Source organism: Anser brachyrhynchus (genome assembly GCF_964034855.1).
Source record: "Anser brachyrhynchus genome assembly, chromosome: 6".
Classification (NCBI taxonomy): Eukaryota; Metazoa; Chordata; class Aves; order Anseriformes; family Anatidae; genus Anser; species Anser brachyrhynchus.
The window spans coordinates 41317181-41334685 of record NC_137700.1 but is presented as its reverse complement, the minus strand read 5'-3'; the positions used below and the strand labels follow the sequence as shown (position 1 = coordinate 41334685).

Below are 17505 nucleotides of genomic sequence, written 5' to 3'. Positions count from 1 at the left end.
GTAATAGTTCTGTGCGCTGAACACTTTCTGTCATAATATCAGGGACACCGAGCCTGCAAGACGGAGAAGGGGGAAAGGCATGCACACGATGAGACATGAAAGCCAAAGCTGCTCTCCCCTAATTGCTGTGAAACACATGCTGCCCACGGCAGAGGAGACATCAGTGGTGTCCGTTGTGGTACAGATGAGTAAAACAAGCAGGAATAACGCACTGGCTTTGGGAACTGCAGAACCTTCTTCCTTATTCTCTCGTAGATCCATTACCCTACCTGATGGGTAATTTACCTACAGTTTCCACGTCCTCATTTACTACAAATAAATGCATGCTGTGACTCCCCCAGATTTTTCCAGACATCAGTTTTAAATCAGGACCCACCCTCAAGGTGGCATGGACATATACTTACTAAGGAAGTTTCGACTCTCTTGTATCGAAGAATGGCAATGAAACCAGGAAGCATTTCGCTTTGCCCCAGGACGTTAAAATATCAACCCAGCTGCCCGTGTATTCATTTATGTGCTCAAATCACACACCAAACGCAGAAAACAAACGTAAGCAAACGTGTTTATAAGCAACTAGAGGGAAACAAATCTGAGCTTAACATATAGGAGCACAGTGGTGCCCAAACTGCCCACGGACAATGCCAATACTCCAAGGCACGATGATAAAAGTCTTGCTTGCACTTGTAAATGTCTATTTCAAGATGCACGCCGTGCTAATCTTTCCTTCTTGCCCCACAGAGCTCCTACACGCCTGGTCACGTCCACCTGTCCCAAAGCCCAAAGAGGAGGACCAGGTTTCCCCCAAGGAAGCTGTGTGGGGCAACGCAGCCTGAGCAGTGAGAGATGGCTGTTGGGACCAGTAAGGCAGCATATGGAAGGGAGGACCAAGATTTAGCAGAGGTTATGGAAAAAAACCAACCTCTTGCTCAACCCTGGCCCTGCGCTCAGAGGTAAAGACGAGCAAAAGGTGTGAAAAGGGCCTGCCAACACACCCACTGCTCACCCGGGCATCTCCATGGGCCTCGGGAGAGTTCTGCAAGGCGAAACAGCGCTGCGGTCAGCTACGAGTGGGCTCGGTGCCTGCACAGCCAGCAAAGAAAAGCCATACATGTCCGGGCTGGAATGAAGAAAATTCAACTGCAAATACACTGAAGTATCGCTTGCAGAAGTCAAGTCCCCCTGGGGAACGGCAGAAGGAACGCCTGCCAACGGGGTGACTTCTGTGACTTGAGGGTGTGTCCAGAAAAAAACAGAGCAAAGCCACCAAGCTGAGGGCGTGCAGAAAGCACACCAGAGCCTGGTCGTGCCATCAGAGGCGAGGACTCTCCCTGCCATGTGAAAAAGAGAACAGCAGCACTCACGCTACAAGCAGACCCCCGCTGCTTCCGCAAGACTTTTGATTTACGCCTCTTCCCCCAGCTGTTAAACAGGTTAACTCCCCTCACCTCCGGCAGATAGGCTTCACCTGCCACTGCTCCGGAGCTCCTTTGCTGCTGAAGCACCCTTGTTTCCTAAGCTTGGCTGCGAGCCCGTGGTCAGGGGCAGCACGCTTCGTACGGGACCGTCGGCATCCTGGGGAGACGCCACCCAACGGCACTCGCAAAGGACGCGAGCGCAGGCTGGAAGCCAGCTGTTGTGGGGAAGCACCTACGGGAGAATACTTGGAGAAATCAGGGCAATGAGGAAAACAGGAAGCCAGAGCCTGTTTGCCCAAGGACGGTGATGAACAGAGCCTAAAATTCTAACGTACAACGGACATCCAGGCAAGACGTGCCACGAGGAGGAACATCTGCAGCAATATCTCTGTGTGGGCACCTGGTGGGGGTGAGGAGCCCTCGTCACATCGCATCTGGGGCGAGCGGGGCTGCGGCACCAGGAGGAGAAGCGGAGCAAGGAGGACGAGGAGGCAGCGGGGCAGCCAGCTGCTATTTCTGGCTACCGGAGGTACCGGGGAGGTCACTTCCCCTCCGTGCCTCCCGCTCGCCCCGTGGAAAAATAAGTTTGTCATCTGAGATTCACGAAGTAAACACCCGTCTCTTCCCGAAGCACCGTGCAGGGGATCAGCACCGAGATCCACCAGGAGGAATTAATTCCGTGCAGGTTTGCCGTTTGTACGGCCGCTGCGATCCCAACGGAGCAGGCACGAAGAGCTGGTGCTGCTGTCATTAATGTCAGCCTTCTGTAACCCCCCCCCCCCCAGCCTTTCTGTGAAAAGGCTGAAATGCCGGAGTTTGAAACCTCACAGGAAGTCTGGCAATGTAAAAATAGCCCCTCTTTTCAGAAAAACAAACGTGACACGAGATGCCACTGTGAAGAATGGCTTGGGAAAGAGCTGCTTTACAAAGCCCTTGGCCCAAAAACCTGGGCAAGGCTGCGCGGCGCTCGGTGCCCTCCGGAAAGCTGCTCTGTTCCTGTGCCCTGTCGAGTTAACGCATGTCCACTCGAGCCTTTCTTGTTCCCCGAGAGGCTGAAAAAGAGCTCTGGGTATTTCCAGACCTGGTCTGTGTTAACTCGGGCACGGTAGGAAAAAAAACAACCAGAAACCCAACCGTAGTGAAGCAGCCAGAGGTCCAAAAACGCGGTGACCTTATGAATATCTAAGCCAGGTCCAACCCAGAGCAATTTGTTTTGTTTGGCAACACCCTGGCAGCGTCTGCACTGAGAATGCACGGCCTCTAATGTGGAACATGTGTTTGGTGAGATTAACAAAGCACCTGGGCTGGAAAGTCGGGCCGGTCGATCCTCCTCCCTTCTCCTGGCAGCCTCAGAACTGGTTTGTTGCTCGGAGGGTCAAAGCGCGATCAAACAGGTGGGCTGGGAGGCTCGGGTGCTTTCCCCTGCTGCCTGTCCCCAGAAAGCAAACGTCAGAAATAAAAAAGGATGGGTGGGAAAATGACCGGCAGCGGTGGAAGCGGCAGCAGCAGAGCTGTTAAACACAGCAAACCTGGGAACGCGTCCAAAATTCCCCGAGTGCCAGACCGAAGGCACCTGTGCGGCCGTTCCCTAACCGTGCAGCGCAGGGCACGGCACGAGGCGCGAGGTGTGCAGGCACGCTGGGAGCTCTGCGGCCAGCCAGGAGGCTTCTTTTTCATCTCCTGGCCTTTGCTCTGTCTTAACTGTGCTTTGAGACCACGGGCAGGCAGCTCCTGCTGGAGGCACAGCTCCCTGCTCCTCTCCCCTGCGAGAGGCACCCCAGCCTCTGCTGTGACGGTCACCTTAGGAAGCAAAGCCCCAGACATGGGACGATTGCAAAATTAAGCACAGAATTGCTCTCTACGTAGCTGCTAAGCTCTGAATAAGCATTAACAGCAGTCACTGATGACGCAGTGGGCAGTATTTTGGGGCTCTATGAAACACTCTCACCTGCTTCAAGCCCACCACGTGGGTGGTGGCTGAGTGCAGGACGCCGAGGCCCCCGGCTGGGGTTGCCCCGGGCACTAAAATCCTTCCCAAGGACATGAGGCTGCCACCGCCATGGGAAGGGTTAAGGGAACTGGAGTCCCGTGCTTGTTTACCGTGCGAATTAGAGGTGGATAGTTTGCTGTGAACATGCTGATCGATATCTCCCAGCTGCCAGTTTAATCGGGACGAAGTGAGCGCCTATTAATCGTGCCCTTTTCCAACAACATTTAGCCACCATGTGAAAGCGTTTCCTCCATCGCAAACAAATTAACCTTGATAGCATCTCTCCAGATATTTTAAAGGGACTTAAAAAAAAAAGAAAGAAAACCCCAAACCAAAACACTAGCAACAGGGGCCAAGACTAATAGCCTGGCTTGAATTCGAAGCCATGCTTTGCAGCGAGTAAACTGCAGGAGAAGGAAGCGGCCGGGGCTGCCGGCGGCTCGGCGTTCGCTCGGAGCACGCATGGGATTGCTCAGAGCACCACGCCAGGTGTCAAGAGGAAGGCTTGTCGTGCATTTTGGAAAGCCACCTTTGAATTCCTCACCTCCCTGGGCTGCGGCGACGTAGCCGGCAGCAGAGGCATCGCCTTCTCGGGAGAGGTTTGGCTCCTCGGGCAGTTTTACGGCTCGGGAGGCAAATCCTGCAAGCCTCGAGCACCCACCCCTCCTAACAAACTTCAGGAAATATTTTAAGATTCCAATTCGCGTGGTTTTCGGCTCACCTGCGGGCACTGAATATGTATATACGTACAAAGTATTCCGCTTTTGAAACGCATGCACCTTTGGTGCTGAAATAATTCAGGTCGCTGGGGCTCGCGGGGATTAAACCTCCGGGCTGGAAACGAAACGTGCCTGCAGATCTGCAAACAAACGATCGTAGAGAGGGGAGGAACAGCTCTGGAGAGCCAGCTTCTGCTGTTTTGCCCTCTTTGTGCTAAAAGTCTCTTATTTTCCTCCGTGGGTGAGTCATGGAGGAAGAGGACACAGCCTAGGACGTGGAGGAGCTCTGTGACAGCCCTTTCTCTCGGCTGTTCTGCCCACTGCAAAGGCACCACAAGTCCTCTGAAGAAAGGACGAGAGAGGGGCTGGACTTTCCTTCCACGCTTCCTCTGAAATCACACTTGGCAGGGCAGCCCCAGCCCGCTGAAAGAGCACAGGAATGTGCATGGCAAGAGCCGCACTCGGGTTGGACCTCGCGGGGCGTTTCGAAGCCATCTGGGCTCTGGTTTAGCTTTCCAGATAAGCTCCAAACGAAAAGCCGGCCCCTGACCGGCGGGTTCAGCTTGGAGTCCGCAGCAGAGGAGCGGCTGAAGGACGCACTCGTTGAACTGTGCTGCTCCCAGGCGGGTGAAGGGCAGCAGAGGAAGGCTTTTGCCACCAGCACCGTGCAGAGAGGACAACTCACCCGCTCCCATCCCGTTCCCCAGACCCTCCGATTCCGCTGCCTCGTCCAGCTGGAAGATTTCTGCTCCTGTTTCCCATCTGCCGGGAAGGCAGTGAGAGACCTCGTGCAGGCAGAGCTCGGGCAGCTAATGACTTTCCCAGCGCGGGGTTATACAACCCTTCCAGCAGGCACGAGGTGGTGCGTGAAAGGCACCTGCCCTCCCCCAGTCCCCAGCCCCCAAATAAATCCCACCTGCACTGAGTGCCCCACCAGCATCCCCAGCACAACGGCAGGTACCAGCAGTGGAGAGCGGTCTGAGACCAAACCATCCCGGGGCGAACACCACCTGCTGAAAATCCCTTCATACGGCTCCAGGTCTTCATAAGGTGCTTGGACACCTCCCCACGTGGACCTGGAGAGGCCCTTGAAGCAGGGAAAAATGTTGTCTGCGATTCACCAACTGGTGCGGAGTCAAATCATGCTGTCGAAGGCACAAAGACGTGACTGGGGGGGGGACACGTCAAGCTCCGCGAGAAGCCTTTTCGGAGGAAACAAACAAGGAAACCTCAAATGTCTCTGAGCACAGAGCTCTGCTTCCTTCCACTCCAGCCCGCGCGAGCCATCCACTAATTGCGCGGCGACATCCGGCTCTGTCGGGCAGGTCGGCGGCGCTCAGCACCCGCCCGCCCTGCTCGAGCCAGGCACTGTGCTGAGGAGCCGTCGTTCAGGCCGAATGGAGCCACGTTGGAAAAGCGGTGACCCGAGGGGGGCTGACACGCAGCAGGGAAGGTTCAGGTAGCACCGAAGGGCAAAAAAAAGACCCACCGAGGAGAGAGGAAAGCTCTCAGCTGCAGCTCTGCTCGCCCACGACTGGAGACAACCCAGGGGACGGCAGTCACCCAGTGCTGCCCCCAGGAATCGGGGAGGGGGGGGGGGAAACGCTAACACCTTGCACTCTTCCTTTAAAGATCTTAGAGAGCTCTGCAAACATTAGGGAACGAAATCCATCCCCCGGCGCTCCCATGCTGTGGTACAAAGCGGGGGGGCTATTCGCTCGGGCAGGTTCGAAGTCCCAACAGCTCCTTCATTTGTTTTTCCGAAGGGGAAACTGAGGCCCCGGGGGAGCCGAGCCAGCGTTTCCTCATCTGAATGCCTGACGTTAGGCAACTCCTCGTGAAGAAACCATTTACAATTTTAAATATATTTTTTAATCAGATTAAAGTATTACAAGTTTGATCCCCTTCCAGGCAGCTCGGCCGACTGCGTTGTGTTTCACCACTTGGATTTTTCCCACAAAAAACACCGCCAGGACGCTGCAGCAAGCAGACCATATGCCTGCCTGTGCTTACACACACGGAGCTCTGAAAGTGGCAACACCAAACCAGCGTTTCCCACAAAACCAAGAATTCCCTTTGAATCATTAAGGCTGTTATATAAAATATACACTTACTCCTGCATAATTAAAAAAGCCTCTGCAACTTTAATGTATATTGCCCTTGATCACGGGGAAGCAAGAAAGAACAAAATCATTAGGCGCTGAATTATTCCAGTAGCCTATTATCATAGCGTAATCTTATTAAAGAGAATTCATGCTGGTATAGCCTCTTATCTTCTCCACTTACAGAAGAGCCATGTGGCGTATTTCTGAGTGCACAGAGATAATAAAATTACAGGGAATTATGCAGGCTGCGTGCGGAAGAAGCAGCATAATTCCCTCCCTGCGCGGAGGGATGCTGATTTTTCTCAGGGAGGCAAACCCAGCACTACCCGGCTGCTAAGCAGAAAGGGACTATTCATTATTATCTGCAGAGAAGCGATTTGGGAAAAGATCTAGGGGCTAGCGGTGCGACAGGGGACGGCCTGCTGCCACGGCTCAGCCAGCGAGGCGCAGAGCGCGGGGTGCGCAGCGGGCAGGACCTGTGCAGGCAGCGCCTGACACGGCCCGGGCAGGACTGCGGTGCCAACGCTGACGGCACTCGGGCTGCTCTCCCTTGGCGAGCTCACCCTGAGGCCCTGGTGGCCACGTCCAGCAGGGTGACGGCACATTTTGGTGGGCTACCTGGAGGGGATCCTCCTCGCCACGATGCCCCAGCAAAGCAGAGCTTGGAAATCCCACCCGTGCTGGGTAATGATGGGGGCACGGACAGCCCCGAGAGCTCAGGCACAACAGAAGGCCAAGGAGAGGTGCAAGCAGAAGGGGAAAGCGGAGCAGAACCTGGCCCTGCAACTCCACTTTCCACGGAGAAACCGCTGTGCACAGCTGGCCACAGCACCGCTGCCCAGGTGAGCACCCGGGATGCTCGTACAGCCCCGTCCTGCTCAGCCAGCTGTTCTGGGACGGGACGGACCGTGCCGCGAGGTCTCTGGGTTGTGGGGTCTTCCAACCGGGCTTTGCAAACTGGGTTTAACCGGTCACAAGTCAGGGGTACACACACAGTGCTTGTAACCGGACTTGTACGTCAGCAGTGTGAGGGAGAAGGCCTCGCTTCCCTCAGTACCTGCTGCAAAGGACAGACACGCAATTAAAAGTTTTCTGTAAATGTTAATTACAGCAGACTTAGTTGGCTAATGACCGATTGATCTGTTGATTGTATGAGGTTTGTAAGTGTAATGAACCTAACTGCAGCATGGATTACAGTCTTGTTCTAATTAAAACAAAAATGTGCAACATATATTAGCCATCAGAAAGAGATTTAACGGTTGCGTGGGGTCGAACTGTTGAAAATATTAACGTGTTGTCTAAAGCCTGCAGCTTTTAATTAGCTTCTTCACCCGAGTGGAACGCCTGTTACTCTGACGCATCCAGATACGATTTTCTCGCGCACTCAAAAATAGCTGGAATAGGGATTTGGACAGAAAGTTTCACGCTGCCCCTCCCCGGCAACCCATTTACAAGTACTCCATCCTCAAGTCCTGACTTCCCAGCTTCCTCAGAGCCGGCGCTGGCACCTCGGCAGAAGCAATGCAGAGCTGAGCAGGGCAGAGCCGCTGAGCTCGGGGGGCCGCGGGGGTGGCGTGCCAGCAGTCCTGGAGGTCGCGGCTGGGCGCAAGGTGTCCCCTCCACGCGCTGCTCCCAGCGCCGGCTCTCGCCCTTGCAGCGCTTCGAGGAAATGACCTACTTTAATCCAGCTTGCTGAAGCCAAACGAAGAGGGGATTGGAAAGCGGACGTTCTCCCTGGAAAGCCCTGGGCTTAATTTCTTCCACTCCTTTGGCAGCACCTGTTTCTGCACGGCTCTAAGACAAATCGCACCGCCTGCTCCTTTTTTTTTTTTTTTTTTTTAATCTGGATGCTGCCCCAGGCAGGAAAATGCCGCTGGTTGTAGGTGACGTCTCCACCCGGTTCCTACCACAAGTGACACGTCTGCAGAGTCAGGAAGGCCTGAGGCCTCTCCAACCAGCAAAAAAAGGGTTTTAATCATTGTGACCCCTTTCTCCCAGTCATGCTCAGAAGGGCACTCGCAGGGGGAAATGAAAACTTACTTCCAATGGGAGCAGCTGGATCCCAAAACCACAGGGCCGACTGGGACAGCTAAAGCACCCGGACAGCCTGGCTCTGGTGGGTTGGTGCAGCATTTATTTAAGCTCGGTCCCAGGGCTTGCTTTTAGGGAAACAGCCCGAGGTTTCTTCGCTCCCCTTGCCCCCACAGAAGTCCCACCAGACCCAGCTGCCTGCACAGCTGCTTCCCGAAAGCCCATGGTGCCTGAGCACCTCTGGGGTAGGCAGCAGCCCTCCAGGCTGGCCCTCTACGAACCAGCGGTGCTCCTGGCGGCGAGGAGCTGCAGAGGTGCTCTGTAAGAGCAGCGGCCGAGCAAAGGCAGGGCTGGCGAGGGAGGAAAACATGTGAGCTCAGGAAGAGCTTGTGGTTACGACTGGAGGTGTCACAGAGCAGCGTATGAGATGGCACTTACACCGGTCTCGGCGAAAGGCTTCCTGCCATCAAAGCGCCTCATCTGGGTCACGCTTCAAGCACAGCGAGCTCCTGGTGCACGTGCAGGCTGCGCCGTGCTTGGCACCCGGACCTGGCCCCCGGGGTGATGCTGTCGGACCCCACCAAACTGGGCCACCGAAGGCGTCCTGGCCTGTCACTCAACCTCCCCCACTGCCCAGGTTTTATCCCCACCTATTCCTCCAGACTGCGACACCGCACCCTGTTGTAGGAATACCCATGCATTCCTTGGCAGAGACCCCCCGGCCACCTCTCCCAGCCCAGCCTGCTGCCTGAAGGGGGAGTCTGGCACCAGCGGGGCCTTTCCCAGCCCGCTCTGCCACCACCCTGCTGCTGCTGTCACATCGGTGGCTTCTCCAGTTCCAGGATAACCCCACTTCACACCGCCTGGACATTTATTTTGGCTATTGCAGGGAGTTAGCTGAACACCGAACCCCACGCAGACCCAGCAAATCTTTCCTTTTTCAACAAGGTGCTTCGACTTGTCTGTATCCTCAGGGACACGACTGAAGCTTAGTTAAAGCTGAGCACGTGTTTAAGTGCTTCACTGAAAACAGATGAGCTGGAAAATACCTTAAAGTGTTTAACAGAACCGGAATGGCTAACTGTGAACGGCTACTTTCATGACCCCATAAATGAAAAAGGAAAAAGAAAACCAAAGCAAAGCGAAGGAAATCCACTTAGGCTGAGATAAACTGAACCTGGGCACTTGTACACGCCAAACCCAGCAGCTCCAGCCATCTCCAAAGCTCAATGAGCTCCTCTCTCCCAAGAGTGTCAGGTACGACCATCTGTGACACAGGAATGCGAGCTTGTGTTTCTTTTACTAACACGATGAAATGAAATGTTATTCCTGACAAGTTTATATTAGGCCAAGTGAGCAGGATAATCCCCTCCAGTTGCAGCAGACCTCCGACATTTTACAAAGCACACAAGAACGGATGTAATCCCTCCGAGCACGGCTCGGACACGAGCTCTGTATGTTCCGGGACAGCAGAGCAGAGCTCTAGATCTTAGATTATGATCAGAAACCGTGGGGCTCGCACCTGCACCGCTGCCTGCCCCTACCTGCGTCTCTGGGGCACCGTCGGAGAGGAAACTTTTGCCCAAATCTCTGCGAAAGCTGCGATACCGAGCAAGTTGCTTGCCCTGGGTTGTAAAGCAGAATGCTCTCTGGGCCCAGCACTCCAGGTTATGCGGATGAATTTTCCTGATTTCCCATGGCCAAACCCACCAAACATGAGCAATGAACCCACCCCACCCCACCCCACCCCACCCCACCCCATCCCATCCCATCCCATCCCGCTGCCCTCACCCAGCACAAACACAGGCCCTTCTGGCCTTCTGGTTCACATAGCCATCAGCAATGTGGAAACCAGACAAGGGTAGCTCCAAACGGAGCAGCTCTTGGATGCTTTCCCTGTGGCTTTTGCAGAGAATGGGCTCCTTTTAGCTTTTCCCACTAGACAGATGTTGCCCTGTGCCCGGGACAAAGCTCCCAGCCCAGGGATGGGGCAGCCGCCCCCCTCCCCTGCCCCCGGCCATCCCCAAGTGCTCTGAAAACCAGAATGCGGGATTTTGTTGCATGACTATAAATGGTGAATTGCACAGGGCAGGAAGGATTATTTATTTATTCTTTCATTCCTCAGTGCGCGCAAAGCCAAATTCTGCCTGCCTTATGGGACTGCGGGTGAGAGCTAATGCCCACGGACCGGCTGCCGGGGCAAGGTCCCCAGGTATCGTGAGGTGGAGGTCAATTTGGTGGGCAAATAACCCTTCCTGAAGCTCCAAATGAGAAATATGTTTGGGACACAGGGTTTACCGTTGCACGGCAGCACTCTGGAAGCATGCTCACCTGTCCCTTACGAACAAAAAATGCTAATCCTGAGAATTCAAGTGCCTGCCAGATTTCTGTGCATCATACTATGAAGTGTCATGTGGGGAGGTCCCTAATCTCCCATTTCAAGCGTTTTTCTCGGCTTTTCAGCCCCTGCAACAACAGATAGCACTCGAATGGTCCCAGGCTCTCTGATCGCTATCTGATCCCTTCTTGGGAACCATCAGGCTGTGTTTTTTTCCAGCTTACTTCATTCTTATCCCCCTTTCTTCCCACAATATGCCTGTTCCTCGAGCTCTGCCCACCTCATTCCCAGGGAATCGGGGACAGGACAAATTTAGCCATGGGGCAGCTCCCACCATTCTTCCTCGTGAGGGCAATGCTCCTCCCTGGCACTGCGCCCTGCGCAGTACTGCAGGACCTTCGCATCTGGAGAACACGGTCAAGCTTCGCCCATCCTCGGCTGCACGCTGGTTAACGCAGGAGCAGGTCCTGCTGCGGGTGAGCACGATGCTGGCCCCGCTGGGATGAGGGCCGCAGAGCCATCGGGGCTGTGCCGGGGCACCAAGCTCCATGCCCACCGCCTGCTGCGGGTGCTGAGCCCCCGTGCCACCATCTGTCCCCACACTCCTTGCTTCTTTGCAACCTAACCAAACCGAACCAACCCAACCCAACACAACCCAACAAAACCCAACCCAACCCAAGCCAAGCCATCGCACTATTTCCCTGGCAGGTGGTGTTTGCCTTTAGCCAAAGCACTACTCTCGCCTAATAATCATCAAGGATTTCTTTGCCTTCGTTTTGGTCCAGGTTCAAAACAGTTTTCGAAATACTGAAGGTTCAGTTCCAATTAAAGCAAAAAAAAAAAAAAAACAAAAAAACCCACCAAAGTCCTGGCACTGCTTTCCAGAGTGAGCTTTGATGTGACTCCCCCCTCACTGCTGTGCGCTCCTGCTCCCACAGCCTGCCAGGACAGCCCATCACAAGGGTTTTTAATAACCCGAGAAAAGGAAAACAGCCGAGATGGAGTGATTCTGTATTCAGCAGGATCACGCTCCAAGGCTTCTCAAATAAAAGTCCCCAGGTTAGAAAAGTGTCCTGCAATTTCACAGCCTTTCACAGCAAAACCTTCAGCCGCAGAAGCGAATCCCAGATTTCACCCAGTGACCAGACTTAGGTACCGACAGAGCCTTTTCTTTCGCTCCGTGCCATTCATCTGAGTGGTACTTCAAAGACCGCAGGTCTACAGAGAAGAAAAGAACATTTTCTTTGGCCGTCCATTAACATAAATGAAAGTCCTTTCAAAAGACACGAACTCTAGAGGCTGCTGTACGCTTTTCACAAATTGTCTGCAGTAAAAAAAAAAAAAAACAGAGGCAGAGCCTTTCTGCCTCCAAGGCGGCTGCAGAGACGTGATCAGGGTGCGGGGCTGCTTCGAGCGCTAGCAGGGAGCAGGCACAGCCTGCCTCCAAACGGGGACTTTGTGAGTGCAAACGGTCCCCTCGCTGGTGCGTGCTCTTCACAGCGATGGTGCGGGGAGAGAAGTAACAGCAGCCGGGACCCATTTCTGAAGGAGTGTCAGAGTTGCTGTTAGGAACATAAAAGACGGCAGGACCTCAGCAGACCTGCTGGGTAGTTCCTGCGTTCGGGTGCTAGCACCGGCTGGAAGTGCCGAGGCTCGCACGCTAACAGCTCGGGTGTTACAGGCTGAGGGACGGATCCCCCAAGGGTGTAAACTGGCACAACCCCGCTGGCTGCAGCAGAGCCACTGCAACTCACCTGCTCAAGGCTTCGGCTGGAAGTTTATCCTGTCGGTCTGGCTGCCACGGGCAGAGTAAATTAAATTTCAACAAAACACACCGGGCACAGGCTTGCGCAGGAGAGGTCAGGGTATCTACTGGGGGCACAAAAAGCCACCACCAACAAAACAGCCCAAATCTGGATAGGGCTTAATTCCTATTTTTTTCACACTGTTATGCCAGCTGGGTATATACCGCTGTTGTGCTACTGGAAATAATCTAAAAGCAGGCACCCGGTGTGTTCAGTTCCAGCACTGAACAGGACCTGTGCTCTTCTTCCAGCTGCACCAAACCAGGATCTGCACACACACAGACAGCCCGTCAGGATCTGTTCAGGATCTGTTTCTGGTTTGTAGCCTTCCTACACCCATTACATGGCTGGGGAAATCTCTAAAATCACGTTCAGGATCTTCCCCTCTCTGTGAGCACACGCTCCTGCTGTGAAAGGCACGCAGGACCTCTGCGGTCGCTGAACTCACTCACTCGGTACTGGAGTCTGTTATCTGATATGCACTTCCAAAGTAATTGGAACAAAATAATTATAAAAAAGGTTTCTTCTGGGGCTAGGCAATTCTTCAAAGCCGGGAGCATATGAATATTCAGGCTGAAACTGAGCATGCAACAGCTTAAGCCATCTGAAAGTTAATTTTTCCATATGGTGTCAAAAGACACTTGCTCTCCCTCTCTAATCCTATCTGCTTGTGCAAGAGAGTTTTTCGTACGGGCCCAGCAAGTAACCCCGGTCCGTGCTGTGCACCGCCGGTGCTGTGCAGGCAGGCCAGGCAGTGCCGCCTGCCTTCCCTCCCCTGGCGGTAGGCAGCGCCACGCAGCCGGCCCAATCCTGCCAGCTGCCCCCCGAGGCCACGGTTACCTCCGGCGTGTGAGGACGAGGAGTCAGACCCGAGGTATATATGACATCCATGGCCTAGCAAAGCAAGGAAGGTATATTTTTCTTTGAATTTACGAGTGGAGCAGAAAACGAAGCCAGCAGGAAGAAATTCCAGCTCTTTCATTTTCCCTGAAAGGAGATCCATAAAATCCTGCTAAGTCTCTCGGTTAATGCAAGCGCTGGGATGCAGCTTAAATACACTTCCCAAGGCCACGGTAAGTTACATTTAAAAGTCACTGGCATTTAAACATAACAATAAAATCGACATGCGTGCTCCTTCCTCCCAAACCTCGCTGCGGACCCACCAACTCCTCTTGACCGCCTTTCTGCTGACGCAGAGAACCTGACTGTGGGAACACTCACGAGGAGACCAGGAATAATTGTGAGGTGGTGATCAGATGTTCAAAGGACGGGTGCCAGCTCAGGCTCAGGGGAGCCTCCTGATGAGCCAAACCTGCTGATCTCAGGAATTCCTCCATGTCAGAGTGGAGAAGAGGGAATTCTTCCACACCCAGTAGGTTGTTGACCCGTAGCAACTATCAGATATATGCAGGGTTTATAAAGAAAGAAAGAAAAAGGTGACGCGTCTTTAATCACACTGCTATGCAGGACACCGTATATGCAAAAATTATCCGTATATATCAAAAGCAAACTAAATTCAGACAACAAAAACTGCATATGAAGGCCTGTGAGGAGAAGACAAATGGTGAGGTTGCCCACGAATGGTCAAACACAAGCGAAAGGCAGGGAGCCCTAAAGCAGCAGCCACCCAGTCCCACTGCCACGAGGAGAACTGGGCCCCCACTGGCATGAGATGTGGGGCACGCCACTGAAAGCTGAGGCAGAAGAAAAGCAATGCACAGCTCTCTTATTTTAAGGTCCTGCAGTAGTTCCAATCAGCTGAAGAAAATACATAGGCATTTCTCCAGTTTAGAGCTACTTTAACGTTTGAAACGGGAATGGAAGAGGCTTACCCCACTTGCAGTGCCGTTAATCCCCACCTCCACGCCCTCCCCATGCAGCTCACTCTCAGCTAGCTGGAGCAGAACCACGCTGTGGTGATGGGGAACTCGCTGTCTTTGATGCCATCTACTGGGAAGGTGGCTCCGACAGCCGGGACGTGGCCGGCTGGATGGAGCAGGGCTCTCCATCTCTCTCAGCTTTCCAAAGGCTCCGCCAGAAATCCGAGGGGCCCAGCCCACCTCTGCCTACCCGGAGGGCTCACTGCACAAGGGGACGCGCTGGTCTCGCGAGCCAGTGGATGTCCAGAAGGAGAGGCAGAAGGGAAGAGCTCAGGGAAGGAGCAGTGCCACGGGGAAGGAGGAGAAGGAAGAGGGAGACCTGGGTGTAAGGTTCAAGAGGTGTAAGGTTCAAGATTATGGTCCTGCTAGGAAGGGAGAGGACAGACAGAGTAGTCCTTTAAGGCATTAGTCTCTGACATCGGACACAACTGAGCTAGTGCCCTGTGAAGGACAAGAGGTGAGCTTTGAGTATGTCTGAGATCCCTGGGATCTCCCCGTGAGGATGCACCAGTCTTCATCAAGTCACCTCGTGGTACTGCCAAGGGTTTCCTCCCACATGCCTGATGTTCAGTGCACCACAGACACTTGCTATAGGAAAAGCAAGAGCGAGTTACCCGCTTGTTTCAACGTTCTGATGCCGACACTGTTGCACCCCCAACGTGGTTGTCGTATGCCCCACACACCACAGCAGCCCCAGCACTGGTTGAAACACCCACGTTACCGCAGGGAACTTTATACAAACACTCTGCAAGGCAGGGAGATGACACTGGGGTGGTTTTTTGCATGCCAGCTATTTTAGGAAGGCGTTAATGACCACATTTAGTCTCCAGGGGTGAGGGCGGTTGTTTTCTTGCGCTGTTTTTTTAAGAATCCCAGCAGATAAGATCAAGGCTGGCCTAGTTCAGCTTTTTTTTCCTCTGTCCCAGTAATTACGATTTGCAGATAGGAAACGCCTGCCAAGCATCCCAGCTCCGTAGCGTGTTCTGGCTCTGGCTGCGGAGTCAGCACTGGCTTGGAAAGCAGGCCCAGCAATCTCAGCACAGAGGACACTTCTCCCACACTGTCTTCGGAAACGCCTGACAGCACGGCAGCCACGTGGCTTTCTGCAGACGGCGTCCTGGTTTCTCCCTGAGACAGCCTGGCCGTGGCACAGAGCACACCGTGCCCCTGGTGCCGCCCCTCCCCGAGTCCTCTTGGCGCTCGGCAGTCACAGCGCTGAGCTGTCGGGAAGGCTCCGTCTCTCTCCTCCTGCTGTACGAAAGACACGGAAACTAAGAGAGAGGAAATGAGCTACCCGGGGGAAGCAGTAACACTGATGGCAACCGAAATGCAGCTGGAATGCCAAGAAACGAAAAACTCAGAACAAATAAACCTAGAGAATAAACTTTTCTTTTTTTTTTTTTCAGATCTCCTGTAATTACACACAATTCCTGCGTTATTTGTAAGGGACAGCAAGCTGAGCAGCACAGAGATGCCTAAGCTACCAACAGATCACGTTTCTCTTTTGATCATGTCTCCAAACAGTCAGACCCGCTGCCCAGTGCCCTGCCCTGCCACCAGGCTGGTCCTTATCCCTCTTTATTGCCCGTACACAGCTTGGGCAGCCAGCAGAACCGACAGTGTTCAACGGGAACGATAAATGCGCCCAAGTAAGGGTGAGAAAGGGGAGGGATGGACTGAGTCAAAAGGCAAATCTGGTGTTTTCTGTATCTTTGTGTAACACATTATGATGCCTCTGGTGTTCCCCTGGTGTTTGCCGCAAGGCTCTGGGCTGCCTCTCCATACAAACAAGTGGGATTTGATTAGATCCTACCGCACTCGCAAGGATTTCTGCAGACGTACATCCTATACATTTGCTATGCAGAGATCTCACCCAATCCCCCGCGGAGCGATAGCTCCAGAAAGCTGTTGTTTCACTGCCCATTCAGTCCTCCAGGAGTCTCCTATGAAGGCAGCAGCTCCTGGATTTACTCGGCAATTAGCCAGGCCCCAGCCGGCGGCCACCTGGCACCGGCTCAGGTTGCTGACCGGCTGTGATGGTCTCAGCCTGGACCCACCAGGGCAGGACGGCTCACCAAAGCCCCTAACTGAGCCCCCAGCAGCGGAGTTACCCCATGGGACCATGCAGCAGGCAAGGATGGCCACTGGGACGGGAGCAGGGAGCCGAGCTGGAGCAGGTGGGAGCAGCGAGGCCTTTTATCCAGATATTTATTTTCACCAGGGCCAGGCGCTCCTTCTGATCCGGGAAGCATCTGCCTGGAAGGGACCCCGCTCCGCGTTACGATTCAGTGGGTGAGTTTTCAGCGTTTTATATGGCAACCTCCAGGGCTTCCTCTTAATTGTCCGCTGCTTTTGGTAACAGGCTGTGCTTTGGCGAGGAGAAAGCCCCGGGGAATGGCCACATTAGTACACGAGTGTGGGGGAGGAGGGTGCCAGAAGAAGCGATTTTGAGCTAAATAATGGACAGTGCAGCTGGAAGGAGGATCCAAGACGCTGACAGAAGGCAAGCAGGTTACTTCTGCCCCCTCCCTGATCCCGTTATTTAACATCTGTAACGCACGTCCCCAGGCTTTCCAACAGCCTCTTAGAGCAACTTCTGAGAAATCCTGTGTTTACACGACATAAAACACTCTCCCAAGGCACGGCGCTGAGAATATTGCCACGGCTTTTTTTTTTTTTTTTTTTTTGCAGCTGAAAGCGATCCCAGGTCGGGATCTCAAGAACACCCCTGCTTCTCGTCACGGGGTGTGCGATGTTTTAAAAGCAATCACCGAACAGGAAGGAAGAGACAGACGTGGGATTCGCAAGACCTTGTCCAGTGCTTTGGGAGTCCAGGGTAGGGCTACTGCCTGGCTGCAGCCAGAGGCGGACCCACACGAGGCTCTCCGGCTCCCCACATCGTTCCTCAGCCAAATTCTTCAGCACTTGGATGGGAACAAAAATCCGTGGAGGTACGAAGGTGATGGGAATGGCAGCACGGGAGCTGAGAGCACAGGACTGTGAGGCTTCCTGACACACAGGGTACACGCTCAAACCCTCCTCAATCTCCTGCAACCCTGATTTACCCGATTCATCGCTCCCTTCCAGAGCTGGTGGCCTTAATGGTGACAATGCCCCCCTCGGTCCTATATTCGCTCAGGAGCGCACAGCACGTGAGGGCCACCGCCCCCGTTCAGACAGGCAGCTTGCTCTAATCCTTTGCTCTCCTTTCAACAGCGTCCA

General features: G+C 53.9%; 1 protein-coding gene across 3 annotated transcripts in view; it reads right to left on the bottom strand.

Annotated features, from left to right (window-relative positions):
* The window catches only part of LHPP (phospholysine phosphohistidine inorganic pyrophosphate phosphatase), a 91301-nt gene that overhangs the window by 21009 nt on the left and 52787 nt on the right, over window positions 1-17505 (bottom strand). For 2 of the 3 annotated variants that reach the window (XR_013953236.1, XR_013953238.1), the window contains exon 7: window positions 1446-15534. The exons of the other annotated variant lie outside the window; for it this stretch is intronic. The gene's annotated coding sequence lies outside the window, so the exon portion shown is untranslated. The remainder of the gene's footprint in view (window positions 1-1445; window positions 15535-17505) is intronic. 3 annotated transcript variants of the gene reach the window in all.